Here is a 14,328-nt window from a genome sequence, read left to right on the forward strand (position 1 = left end):
TTACTCTACCTGGATTTGCTAATTTAATCACATGCGCGTTTTGGGTGTTATCATTGACTCCCGTCTACCGTGGAAGCGAGCTGTGGACTGCATTGTCTCATCTCTATGTTCGCGTCTCAATTGGGTCCGTAGAATTGCAAGTGAGCAATGTGGAAACCAACCTTCTTTATTGCTCAAACTTCACGATGTAAACATTGTACCTGTCTAATATCAGGCCGGTGATAGAATACGCGTGCGTATCTTGGAACCACCTCACTAAAATCCTTGAAAAAAAGCTAGAGCGTGTTCATAAAAAGGGATGCAAGATTTGTCACGGCTATCTACGACTTCAAAATTCGAGGTAGTTTACCGGTATCCCCTCTAAACTTGTACCACCTACTTCTACCGCGCACGCAGTAATGATGTCCCTGAAATTATTGTTCATTGCTTGTAGGATAATGTCGGTTTCCTTAGTTAGCACTGAGTATCTATTGCGCAGCGAGAGCATGAATTCTACTTTTCCCCTCATCGATAATTCTTTGATGAACTTCTCCCTCACTAATCGGTTCCGTTCCCTCTAAAAATTCAGAATAAATCGAGACCCTACCAACCTGGGGTCTGTGCATTAAGGCTTTCCGCTTACCTCAACATCCTGGACAATTAGAACAGGTCAATTTCGTTCTTAGCCTCCCCACAATGCGTTAGACGCTCACAAACCCGTTTTTGCTCTACATGCAGCAAGTCACTTTGCTGGGCACATATCTCCTGTCGACGCTTCAGCGGTTTCATCGGTGACGCAGTTACTGGCATGGAATTTCAACCATGATGGTTTCTCACCTTTTTGTCACCTTTCTCACCTGGATAATAGCCTTCTTCCAATCACGTGTTCGCCAGTAGCATCATCGCCGGCAGTCCCACCAGAAGACTACAGAAGCACCAAGGATCTCGCTGTCGCATTCATTGGGCTAGCGGCGAAAATGCGTTCGTCGATTTGAAGCGGTAGCTGCACTACGAGGGGTAAGCCACGTGTTCGCCGTGGCCAACTCCTGTTCTGGTGAGGGAGTGCGTTGCCGGAGGTGTTCACCGGCATCAGTTCGCGCCCCAAACCTGTTTATGCAATTTCATCGACACGCAGAGTTTTTTGTTTTTTTTTTTTATTCTTGTTGAGAATTGCGCGGAACCGGGATTTGAGCGCCGGTCCTCTTGCATGCAAGGCGGATGTTCTATCGCTACGCCACCGCTGCCACTTCATACTGTGTTCAACCACCGCCATTATGCAAGATGTTGAGGTAATCGCGAAAGTGCGATGCAGTGACCACATGATGGTGAGGTCCCGAATTAGCCTAAATCTGAAGAAGGAAAGCAACAGATTAATAACAAAGAAACTCATCAATGAATTAGCGGTGAGGGGGAGGGCAGAAGAGTTCAGGATCTCGCTACAGAATAGATATTCAGCTCTAAATGAGGATGGCGACATTACCCTAGAAGCAATGAACAATAATTTCAGAGACATCATTACTGAGTGCGCCGTAGAAGTAGGCGGTAGGATAGAGAGGATACCAGTAAGTTGCCTAAGCAGACGAAAGATTTGATTAAAAAACGCCACAGTATGAAAGCTTCCAATCCAACAGACCAGATAGAATTGGCCGAGATATCACAGCTAATCAATAAGCGCAAGGTGGCCCATATAATCCAGTATAACATGCAGAAAATTGAGCATGCTGTAAAGAACGGGGGAAGACTTAAAGCGATAAAGAAGAAATTGGACATAGGCAAAAACCAGATGTATGCGATAAGGGACAAGGCGGGCAACATCATCACGAATATGGACAAGATAGTCAAAGTAGCCGAGGAGTTCTATACAGTAGCGAAAGTAGTCAGGACCGTAATGAGATTGGCGGTAGGGAAAAAGTCAGACGTTCCGAAACCTGTGTTGAAGGACGAGGTCAAGAAAACATTAGAAAGTATGAAAAAGGGGAAATCAGATCGTGTGCATCACATAAATACATATTTGCTGAAGGACGGGGGGGGGGGGGGGGGGGAGGGGATATCGTGCTAGAAAAACTGGCCACCCAGTATACGCAGTGCCTGGCGTCATCGACGGTACCGAGACCATGGCAGAATGCAAACATTATTCTCATTCATAAGAAAGGGGACGCTAAGGACCTTAAAAATTACAGGCCAATCAGCTTACTGTCTGTTACGTATAAGGTATTTACAAAAATAATCGCTAATAGAATCCGGACAACCTTAGACTGCAATCAAGCAACGGATCAAGCAGGTTTTCGGAAACGGTACTCTACTATCGACCATATCCATATCATCAACCAGGTGATATAAAAATGCTCGAAATATAACCAGTCCTTATACATAGCATTCATTTGTTACGAAAAAGCATTTGACTAAGTTGAAACCTCGGCGGTGATGCAGGCATTGAGAAATCAGGGGGTAGACGAGCCGTACGTGAAAGTGCTGGAAGATATATATATATATATATATATATATATATATATATATATATATATATATATATATATATATATATATATATATATATCCCAGTGTACTCTTCTTTCAGACGTTGCCAAACATGCGGAGGAATGTCGCCAGTTGGCCCGGTGTTTTACATCGGAATCTCAAGGCCGCCAAAAGCATCACCACGACAAAGATAAGACGCCACACGTTTTTCCTGCAGGATCCCTTGTTTGGCTTTGGGTTCCCGGCACCCCATCGGGATTGTCATCAAAATTTTGAACTGAGTATCACGGCCCCTACCGCATTATCCGTCAAACCTCCCCTGTGAATTACATCGTGGAGCCACTCACTACCTCTTCGGACATGCGTCATTGCGGCCGCGAAACTGTGCACGTGAGCCGCCTCAAAACGTACTACGATCCGCTCCTCTTGCCCTCTCCATAGGTCGCCAGGATGGCTCCTCCTCGCTCCGGGGGAAATTGTAGTGAACTACACGAGGATATACGAAGACGAGGATGACGTAGGCGAGAATATCACGAAGACGAGGATAAGGACGACGAAGTGCCGCTGCGCTGCTCGAGCTCGCTTGTGGAGGCCTAGACTGGCTGTGCTCTTGTGTGGTTCGCCATGCAACTTCGAGAGGGCTATTATCCCTGTTAAAACACAGTAAAAAACCCCTTTCAATATATATATATATATATATATATATATATATATATATATATATATATATATATATATATATATATATATATATATATATATATATATATATATATATATACACATACATATCGTGGCTGCACAGCAACCATAGTTCTGCATAAAGAAAGTAACAAAATTTCCATAGAGAAATGTGTTAGGCAAGGACACACAGTCTCCCCAGTACTATTCACAGCTTGCTTGGAGGAAGTATTCAGAGACTCGGAATGGGAGCACTTAGGATTCAGGGAAGATGGAGAATAACTCAGTAATTTGCGACTTGCTGATGACATTGCCTTGCTAAGTAACTCGGGGGATGAATTGCAAATAATGATTGATGATCTAGACAGGAAAAGTAGAAAGGTAGGCCTAAAATCAATATGCAGAAGACTAAGCAAATGTTCAACAGCCCGGGAAGGAAAAGCAGTTTACGTTAGGTGTCGAAGCACCGGAAGTAGTAGGCGGATATGTATACTTAGCACAGGTAGTAACCGCAGATCCGGACCATGAAAAGAAAATAACAAGAAGAATAAGATTGGGATGGAGCGCATTTGGCAGACACTCCCAGATTATGACTAGCAGCTTACCGGTATCGCTCAAGAAGAAAGCGTACAACAGTTTCATCTCACCTGTACTCACCTATGGGGCTGAAACGTGGAGGCTAACCAAGAGGGTTCTGCTTAAGTTGAGGACAACCCAGATGGCTATGGAAAGAAAAATGGCCCCGCCAAGGTGGCGCAGTGGTTACGGCGCTGTTCAGTGGTTACGGCGCTGACTACTGTTCCCAAGGACGCGGGATCGAATCCCAGGCTCGGCGGCTGCTTTCCGATGGAGGTGAAAGGCAAGGCGCCCGTGTGCTGTGCGATGTCAGTGCACGTTAAAGAACCCCAGGTGGTCGAATTTTTTGGAGTCCTCTACGGCGTCTCTCAAAGACTACGTTGCTTTGGGACGTTAAACCCCGCAAACCAAACCAAACCGAACGAAAAATGGTAGGGGTAACATTAAGAGATAGGAAGCGTGCAGAGTGGGTCAGAGAAATAACTCAAAGGGCGCTCCATTTTCACTAATATCCATAAAGCGCGCAGTGTATTAGAATACTGTGATGACAGTAATGGTCGGGTTGCCTTTCTCCAGATTGACTTAGCAAAGCATTGACTTGTCTGTGTCGCTCACGAACTGTTGTTTGCCATTTTAGACTATGTGAATGTTGGTTCTGTTGTCCGTGAGGGTGTGGCTTTGGCGTACCGGAGCTGCACGACAAGATTGATTGTTAACAAATGTTTAGGGGACCCCATCAGTGTACAGTGTTCCGTACGCCAGGGCTGTCCACTCAGCCCTTATTTATTTAACATCTATATAGAGACCCTTTGTTTGAAATTACTCAATAATAATACCATTCAGGGATTCAATGTACATGCAGCCGAAGTAAAGCTGTTAGCTTATGCAGACGACATCGCTGTTTTTACCGATGATGAGGGGGGCATATGCCAAGCTGTGAAGTGTTTGCGCGAATTCAGTCGCGTCACCGGTAGTGGAGTTACCTGGTCGAAATGCCTCGAACTTTGGCATGGAAGGTGGTCATCTACGCCTGAACGGTTTGCATGTGTGCCTTGGGCGACGACACCAGATAGGTACTTGTGAGTTCCGCTTATGGCTTACCGTGACAGTGAACAGTATTGGAGAGGGCAGGCTAAAGAGATAAAGGATAAAGCTGAAAAGTGGAGTGGGACCAACCTATCTATTTTTGCAAAAATCACAGTTTGCAATTTGTTCTTTATCAGTAAGCTCTGGTATGTTATTCAGGTGTTGCACTGTTCTCGGTTAAATATTCAGAAACTGCACAGGAATTTCGCTGTAATTGTCTGGGCACCTGAATGGGAGCGCTGCAGCCGGACTTACTTGTTCAGACGAGTAAAAGATGGTGGGCTAGGATTGGGCCACCTGCTTTTGCGACAGCTGGACAGTCGTTTTTTGTTTTTTAGAGACACGACCAACCCGTTCTTACGCACCGTATGCCAAGTCAGGCTGAGCCGGCTGCTACCGGAGTACGTGGTTTCAATGGAAGATTTTTCCGCAGGGATTAAGGGCTTTTATAGAGAAGTCGTAGCAAGTGTTCGGTTCCTTTCAGCGTGGTTCTCAAGGGATTATTTGTCTACAGTAAAACGAAGGAAATTATATCGCGCATTGTGTGACATTATGCTCCCTATGCCTTTGTACAGGGTCTTGTACGATGGAGGCTAAGGTGCAGATGTTTTAAAAAGGGTAAAAAGAATGCAGGTGACGCCAGGAGCAAAAAACCTTCTTTTTTAATCGGCACACCGGAACCTTGCCGGTGAAAACATTTTTGGAGAAAAAGGGATAATTAATAACCTGGGGATCACACTGTTTAATATGCAGGAAGCCAGAAACTATAGACCATATTATTTTTACACTGTTGGGAAGGAATATATTTTTGGGACGTATTGCAAAGAACGCTAATGAAAGATTTTCCGCTAGACCCGCATGGCATTCGGTACTTATGCGTAGAAAGTGAGGATGGGGTTTGATTTAATTATGCTCATGGGCCTCCACTGTATATGGCGCTCAAGAATGGCGGGTTACCATTGCGATAAAGATGCACGGCCTGCGAGGATTTATTTTCGGGAAAGCTTGGACAGGTATTTGGCAATCCAGAAAGCTGCAGCAGAACCTCCCGAGTGGCTCTCAAGGCTAGAGCCTTTGTTGTGAATGCGTGAAGTTTAGCATGCCATATGTGAATAGCGTCTGTAAATAGCATTTGAGTGATTTTTGTATATTTGGTTCTCGTGTCAAGACCAGGCAATAAAAAAAAGAGAAGTGTGCGTTTGGATGGTACGCCATCGCTCCTGTCGCGTGGCGTTCCTTGGCGCGCGTTCAAGATTAGGGTTGCAGATGACAGGAACGCTCCTGAAGCGCTATGAGAAGGGTGGGCCAAAATATGGCGGAGCTGTCTCCACCCTTCGAGGGCGCATCGAGGCACCCTAACAGGTGGTGTCGTCTTCCATTGGAGACACTTCGCCTCTCTTGCTTTCGCAATCTCCTAGGCTTTACTGCAGATAAGCCATTGTGAATGTCTTTTGTCGTACGACCGCCAGCACGAGATGCACCAAGGCAGAGCAAGCGGAGGAGGTGGCCATCGCCCTGGCCATCGCCGACCGCGACAGGCCGGCGGTGAGAAATTACGCCAAAGGCAGGATAGCGAAAGAAGCTGTGCGCATACTGCAGGCAACCAAACGACGATGGCAGCAGACAAGTGAGAATCAAGTGGTTCCCGGCGCACGCGGGCGAGGCGTCAGACCGCAACGCCAACCACAACGAGACGGCACACGCCGAGGCGCGCGCGCTAACAGACCGCGCCTCGGTCGACTGGTCGCTGTGGTTCAGCACCAAAGACCGAATGACCGACTACAACGAAATAACCAAGGTGTTCCGCCTAGCTCGCAGAACTCTTCCACCCCCTTGCTCGGGGCTCAGTCGAGAGCAAGCCATTTTATTCAGACAGCTACAGACGGGCTTACTCCCCAGTCCGTCGCTGATGCATAGAATGTATCCCGAGACGCACCCGACAGACAAATGCAGAGTCTGCCGAACGGAGACGGCCGGCTTCGCACACATGCTGTGGAATTGTACCAAGTACCAGGAAGAAGCTAAGTCGGGGAGGATCCCGCCGCGACAGGAAGCAGCCGCAGGGAGCGACAATCAAGAGGAGCAACTCTGGGCCGTCCAGCAGGTCATCAAGGCGCTGGCCCGGCAGGGAACCAGCGAGCCGGCCGCGGCGAGCGGGGACCCAGGCCGCGCGGCCGGTGCCCAGACGACGACGTAGGCCCCGTCCGGAGCGCGCGCGCGCGAGCGTGCGTTCTACTGTAGGCCCCGAATAAACGTTTTACCAATCCAATGTGATGTCGGCACACTAACTTCCGTTAGCGTTGAAAAACTTGCATGTCACACCTGGCAAAATTATAATCAAAAGCGAGAAATAAATATATGAGCTCTCAAACAGAAAGAAAAAGTCCCACTTTTGGTAAATCTGGTTTTTGGCTAAGCCCAAGACTGCCTGGTGGGATCAATCTGATTTTTTCCATAATCAGATTGAAAGGCTTCAAATTGCTGTGTTCTGTCATTTGTGGTGTCGCTAAAACCCTCCTTCAAAAATTGAAAGGCAAGAAGAATCCTAATTGCAAGAAGGCAACTCGGCGACCACAAGTGGTCCCCTTATACACCGAGTGGCGCACAACCTAAAGAAGGTAAGAAGCCGCTACAAGGTTCCCATGGTTCTCTGCACCAAGAAAGATAAGAGGGTTGTGCTCAAAGATTGCGCAAAAGAAGAAACTTGAGTGCGATAAGAGGCATGGTAAGCCTTTTGTTTCCTGTGCCGTCGGCGGGGTGTGTGAAACCCGACTAACATGTGGAAGGGCCTAAATCGACCATGCGGGTCGTTGCAACAGTTACAGAGCACGGGAGCATGAAAAATTGCTACAGAAAGTAGGAGGGTCGAATTTGTCTCTCCCCTGTATAGATATTGCAGGTGTCAGCCAGCACTTAGCCCTATCAGGATAAATGGCAGACGTCCACTTCAGACTCAATAGACATGGTAACTAGCGCTAAAGACAGGGACAGAGGAGGAGCGGACACTAGCATTGGTGGTGTTCGCTTCTGTCTTTAGCGCTAGTTACCATGTGCATTGAGTTTAATGATCACCAACTACCCTATTGAAAAAACCTATTTGCGGTTTTTATAGGTCCTGTATGAAATAATATGGGAGTATGCAGGAGCCGAAATGGGGCATAAAGGACCCATAAAGACGCATTCAGGACTAGTAGGAGGACGCGCAGGATATGCATATAGGTCCTGTTACTCCTTTTCAGATTCATTTATCTCCTGTATATCACATGTGGGATATATATTAAGAGTTATCGGAGTTGTGAATAGGTCCTATGTACCATGATACAGGAGTTGGATGGGCTCCTTAATCAGGATTTGTTTATGGAGGTTTGAAAAGGCAAAGTTTGATATACGCATGCGGTGTCCCCACTAAATTCAATCAAGAATTAAAAACAAGAAAGCCTTTTTCAAATTTGAATGAAATGAACATGAAAGTTTGTTTTACATTTCGATTTCTGCATGCGCTGCTGTGAGCGCATGCGGTAATTACAATCAACAATCGCTGCACGTCTTCCGACCTTATGACGCACGTTCATATCTGTAACTGATGACGAGTCTGCAATACGGAAGTGCAGGGAATAAATTCGCCTTTGCACATGAACATAAGTATGTTCGAGCAGAACTCAAAACACACGTCGCCGCCTACCGAACCATTCATTGATAGCTGCATATCAACAGCGATGCTTATTTAAGGGTTTGCATATTCAAAGGTAGCGATGGGAAGTAAAATACCGCCGCCGCTGCTCCGCTGGCAGCATGGGAAGTTAAAAGGTCATTTAATGACAAGCGGATCAGTACGAGATATCTCTGTAGTAGAAAGAAAAATGCGCTCTAACACGGCGAAAAAATAGCCAGTACGTAACATATTCGCATATTCTTAGGTGTACGTGCAAAACACTGATACGTTTGAATGATAGATGATATTGCCTATGTGTATTGATAGAAAAGAAAAAGGTTCAGCGTGTTTACAGGGCAATCGTCGAAGGACGACCGCACGTAAGAAAAGGATGCAAAGTGCGAAACAGAAAATCGAAATATAAAATGACGAATATAAGCATAGAAACCATCTGCCGCCGTGGTGTAGTGGTTAGCGTGCTGGGCTTTTATACGGCGTAACCCGTGAGATTATGGTTCGATTCCTGGTGCGGCAAGATTTTTTTTTCATTTTTTTTATTTACGTGCATTTTTTTATTTACCTGAACGTCTTTTTAGCCTGCTCCTCATTTTTCCCACAACGAGGGGCGCTGACCACATTCGACAACGCACATAGCCTGCGCCTCCTACTACTCCTTTTACTCCTACCACTCCCTCAACTCCCACAACTCCCATGTCCAATAACCCCATATGAATAGGTCCTATATACAGATTTTTTTCAATAGGGTAGCCCAACTTTCCGCTTTAAAAGTCCACTTCAGGTGGCACGAGAAATTCTTGAAGCCTTTTTGTTTACAAAAAAGGGGAGCATGCGTATCAGCGATAACTCTATGGCTCTTCGAAAAAATGAAATTTGCTATCTTGAAACCTTTTTAAGAAGATCTATTTCGCCATACAGTATTTTTATTCAGTGTCTGACGGCCTGTATTGGGTGGCAATGTGTAGTTGCTGCTTTGTTCGTTACCTTTGTTTTTGTTATTTTACGTTGTTTTTTGTTTGTTTTCTCGTTTTAGGTTTTGACTGCTATTGCTTCGACTACGTGACACTGCTTTTGCTACGAATAAATTACTACACTACTGCTAAAATTTGCTTGGTTTATATTCTGCTACCTTCGTTCTAAGTGTTTAATCATATTCGTACCCCGCCGGGGTGGCGCAGTGCACGGTTACGGCGCTCGACTACTGTTCCCGAGGAAGCGGGATCGAATCCCGGCCTCGGCGGCCGCTTTTCGATGGAGGCGAAAAGCAAGGCGCCCGTGTGCTGTGCGATGTCAGTGCACGTTAAAGAACCCCAGGTGGTCCAAATTTCCGGAGTCCTCCACTACAGCGTCTCTCATAGCCTGAGTTGCTTTGGGACGTTAAACACCACAAAACAAAACAAACAAATCATATGTGTTTATTTATGCCATTTCATGCTCCCTGTTACCGGCTGGGCTGAGAGCGATTAAGCGTTGTAGGCATGCTTGGTCTATAGTTTAAATACGCTTCTTTTCTTCCAATAAACAGTTTTTAGTGTGCACATGGGGTGTCGTAATCTTTTTTGTGTTGTCTTGAACGAAACTGAATATAATAGATAGGAAGAGCGGAAAGAGGAGAAGATGGTTGTTAGTCAGCGCATGTGTCTCTCGCCTTTCCACTCGTCCTGTCTGTTAGCGCTGTTCCTTTATTTCGATCATCATGAACCAACCAGCCCGACAAAGCCTCCATCTTGTGTTGTATTCTCTGTTCCGTAGTGGTTTTCAAGCGCGTGTATACAAACCTGTATTTGTGGTTGAAGTAGCAAGGGTGTTAGATTTCAAACAAATGCTAACGAACGACATAACTTGATGGGACATGACATTACGTTGCCCACCTCAACGGTGATATTGGTCAACGCATGTGAGAAACGATACACATACGGGAAACCTACGAGATTCTTTTATTGCGAAAGCAATACTGCTAGCACGTCGAGCCTTTGCAACACCTCCTATACTTGTCAAGGCCTGCGCCTCAACCTCTGACGTCACTAGCCGCCGGCCTAGACCGGTTTGCCCAGCAGCGCAGCCCCAGCGGCAGCGCCATCACTCTGCATGATTCCACCGCGGCGTGTTCGTCCGGCTGTTAGGCTTCGCCGCTGTCGCTGAAAACGAGGTTCCTTGTTTTGTGTTTTGTGCTTCGTCTGCGGCAGCTGAGGTGGATCGCATCGTCGTGTCCTCGATGGCATGTACGATGCCGAACAAGTGTTGTGTGCCGGGATGCACCGGCAATTACGTTATTGGAAAAAAGGTGCAAGTTTTTTCCTTCCCCAAAGATGAGTGCACGCTACAAAAGTGGATGCGTGCCATTCCTCGAAAAGACTTCAAACCAACTGCTTACACCAAGGTAAAACTCTTTCATTAGTATTTATGCGGCTGTTCTTCTTCTACACGCACTGTTTGTTGGAAAATGTCATGCTTGTGCGTGCAGTCTGCGAACAGTCGGACGTGCTGTGAATTTATCGCATTGCTGACATCGCCTTAAAAAATTACCGACGATTACGTTACTTTCTAATGCGAATTTTGAGCGCAGCAAATAAGCTGTTTCACCTTTTCGATAGATTGAGGCAAAGAAATCGAGCAACACATGTATGCGCTATCACATTTTTTTTTATTTTTCACACGTATTCCTTTAACAAAGACTCCACTAACAGTTCTTGACAGTCATGAAAGAAGCTTTGTGGTCGGAGAAATAGACTGATATATGTTCGATTTGGTACACCAATGCTTGATTCTCAAAGACGAGATCTATACAAGTGCCTCGCGAGGTTGTCACAGCCGTGAGACGCGTTACGAGCTAGAGGAACGGGATACGAAGCGGCGTCCGTGTGCTGTGCGATGTCAGCGCACGTTAAAGATCCCCAGGTGGTCGAAATTACTCCGTAGCCCTCCACTACGACTCCTCTTTCTCTCTTTCCACTTTCACTCTCGCCTTCCTCCCTTCCCTTACGGCTTGGTTGCGGTGTCCACTGAAAACAAGTGAGACAGTTACCGCGCCTTTCCCTTCCTATAAAAAATAAATCAGTTTTTCTACGCTGTCATGCCCCGCCGGGGTGGTACAGTGGTAAGACGCCCGACTACTGTCCGGAATACCCGGGTTCGAAGCCGACCTCGGCGGCTGCGTTTCGATGGAGGCGAAACGAAGAGGCGTCCGTGTGCTGTGCGATGTCAGCGCACGTTAAAGATCCCCAAGTGGTCGAAATTACTCCGTAGCCCTCCACTATGGCTCCTCTTTCTCTCTTTACACTTTAACTCCCACCTTCCTCCCTTCCCTTACGGCGCGCTTCAGGTGTCCACAAACTCGTGTGACAGATACTGCGCCTTTCCTTTCCTGTGAACCAATTATTATTATTATCTACGCGGTCACGTTGTCTTGACTCGCTAGCGGCGGCAGCGGCATCAGACAGTCGCTGCTAGCGCTTCCTCCGGCGACCCCTCCCCCCCCCCCCCCCAACCCCCTTCCTTTCCTTGTGTTCTCCGGCTGCTCCGCGCTTCCTGCGAGGCTTCGGTTGCCAAGCGCCGGCTCGAACTGGGGGGATGAAAGGGGGCGGAGCTGGTTACGAGGCCGACGCCGACGCCGAGGCGAAACCCAGGAACGAGCGCCAAAGAGCTGCGCTCTAAAATAGCTCTAAAATAAGGCTAGACTTCTATTAGAGGCATATCATATCGATAAGCTATCCGATCGTTGTGTTAGCGATACGTCTGTACACTTGTACTCGGCGGAATGTGCCTTTCTAGACATGTTTTTGTGTTGACTGCTACTGTTTTATCTGCCCCCTTCTGCGCATGCTCGAGTTTTTCATATATAAGCTGTGTCTTTGGCTTGAATAAAGAGTTGGTAGTTAGCGCTTGTCATACGTCTTATGTGTTCTTCTTTGTCCTTTGTGTTTTTTGCGCAATTTTTTACCCAATGGATCACCAACTAGCCCGGCAACACGCTCTTCTCAACTCTAAAATAGCTAGCCGCTGCTTTTCTTTATCCAAGACGAATGCATTTCTGAAACCCAGATTTTTTTGATGCAGGTGTGCGTTGATCATTTCGACTCGAAATGCATCGAGCAAACGACAGCGTACACTGATTCGACGACTGGGAAGGTGATTGAAGTGTCGCGTTTACGCCATGGTTCAGTACCCACTATATTTCCGGGCTGCCCTTCGTATTTTTCGAAGGTGCAGCAGACGTCGAGAGAAGCGCCCGATGTGAAAAGGAGCAGGGAGGAAGTTTCTCATCTCTCTCGTGCGCTTGAAGACTCTCTTGCTTCGTTCGCAGCCGAGAAGAAAAAGCTTTGTTTTTCAACACTCGAAGAAATGAAAACATGCCTTCCAGCACAATCAGTGCCAGAACCCTGGACTGTAATCTATGAGAGAAAGTGTACAATGTTTTTGAGCATAGTGGACAGAAGTGAACCGTGCCTGAAAGCTTCTGTGACAGTGTTTGATGATCTCCGCGTTTGCGCATGTTTTCAGGGAACTTCTTGCACAAGGCTTGGGAGCAGTGTTGTACCCGAAAGGGTTCATGATTTACATTCACTGATGTTGATTTTGGAAAATCTGTGCTTGTTATCCACTGAAAACAAGGCCGCTGAAAAGCAAAGCTGTGAGCACTTATTCACTGCTATAAGTGTGCTTCTTGAGAAGCTGGAGATTAGTATTGCAGGTAAAAAAAGAGACTGTAAAATTTTTAAAAGATCACTTATTGCTGCTTAGTACAAGTCGCATTCAGTACAATGCACAGCTGATGGTGTCTGCGTGCATTCTGTACACAATATCAGCTCATGCTTATAAGTTCTTCAGAAGTACGGGAACACTGACCTTGCCCCATCCGAGCACCATAAGGAAGGTTTGCTCCTCATTCCAAATGTCTCCTGAAGCCGAGTCCTCAGACAATACTTTTTTACAGTATGTGGCGCAGAGATTCAAGCAGCTGAAGCCCCACGAGAACCATGTCATTTTGATGCTAGACGAAATACACATTAAACTTTGGCTAGATTATAAACGCGGAAACATTTGTGGTGCTGCAGCCAGTTCTAGTGATGCTGCAACGTCAGCTCATGTGTTCATGATTCACAGTCTTCTAAGTAGTTTTAAAGAAGTGGCACACATTGTGAAAACGGTGACTGCTGACCAGCTGCATGACATTCTAAAGAAGGTTATTCTACGCTTGGAGCATATAGGCTACAAGGTTTTGGCAGTTGTCTCCGACAACAATTCACTGAACAGAAAAACTATGATGATGTTTTCAAAACCATATAAATTAAGGATTCTTTACCCACATCCTGCAGACCCTTCACGACCACTTTTTTATGTGGTTAATGCGGGACACCTTTTGAAAAGCATACTGAATAATTGGATCAATCAAAAAAACCCAGGCACCTGTCTTTTTTACCCCCATTTTGACCTGTCCAACAGCAGCATCCATCCTGATAGTATCGATTGGGCATCATTTAAGGATGTAAGAGAGCTGTATAAACAAGAAGCAACAGAACTTTTGAAGTGCGGATATGGACTAACCTTTAGGGCACTAAATCCCAGAAATTTGGAGTGCCAAAATGTCAAGTTGGCATGGCAGGTTTTCAGCCCATTTGTAGCGGAAGCCTTGAGGGCTAATAAGAGTGAACCAGCTTTACACCACGCGGAATCAACAGCAGACTTCATCACGATTATTGTTCGGTGGTGGAGCATCGTAAACGTAAAGACACCTTTGAAGGGCATCCACCACCGCAACATTTTTGAAGAGCCAATTTCAAAAACTGAGAATGATCCCAAAATTCTTTTTCTGAATGCCATAATCACATGGCTGGATGTTTGGGAATTCCTTAAACATG

The 14,328-nt window shown here is 46.3% G+C and overlaps 1 pseudogene; it reads left to right on the forward strand.

Annotated features, from left to right (window-relative positions):
- Positions 1–10,697: 10,697 nt before the first annotated feature.
- LOC146177880 (uncharacterized) lies at positions 10,698–13,775 on the forward strand (annotated as a pseudogene).
- The last annotated feature ends 553 nt before the right edge of the window (positions 13,776–14,328 follow it).

Source organism: Amblyomma maculatum, chromosome 10 (genome assembly GCF_055883805.1).
Source record: "Amblyomma maculatum isolate TAMU_Amacu chromosome 10, ASM5588380v1, whole genome shotgun sequence".
In the NCBI taxonomy this organism is placed as follows: domain Eukaryota; kingdom Metazoa; phylum Arthropoda; class Arachnida; order Ixodida; family Ixodidae; genus Amblyomma; species Amblyomma maculatum.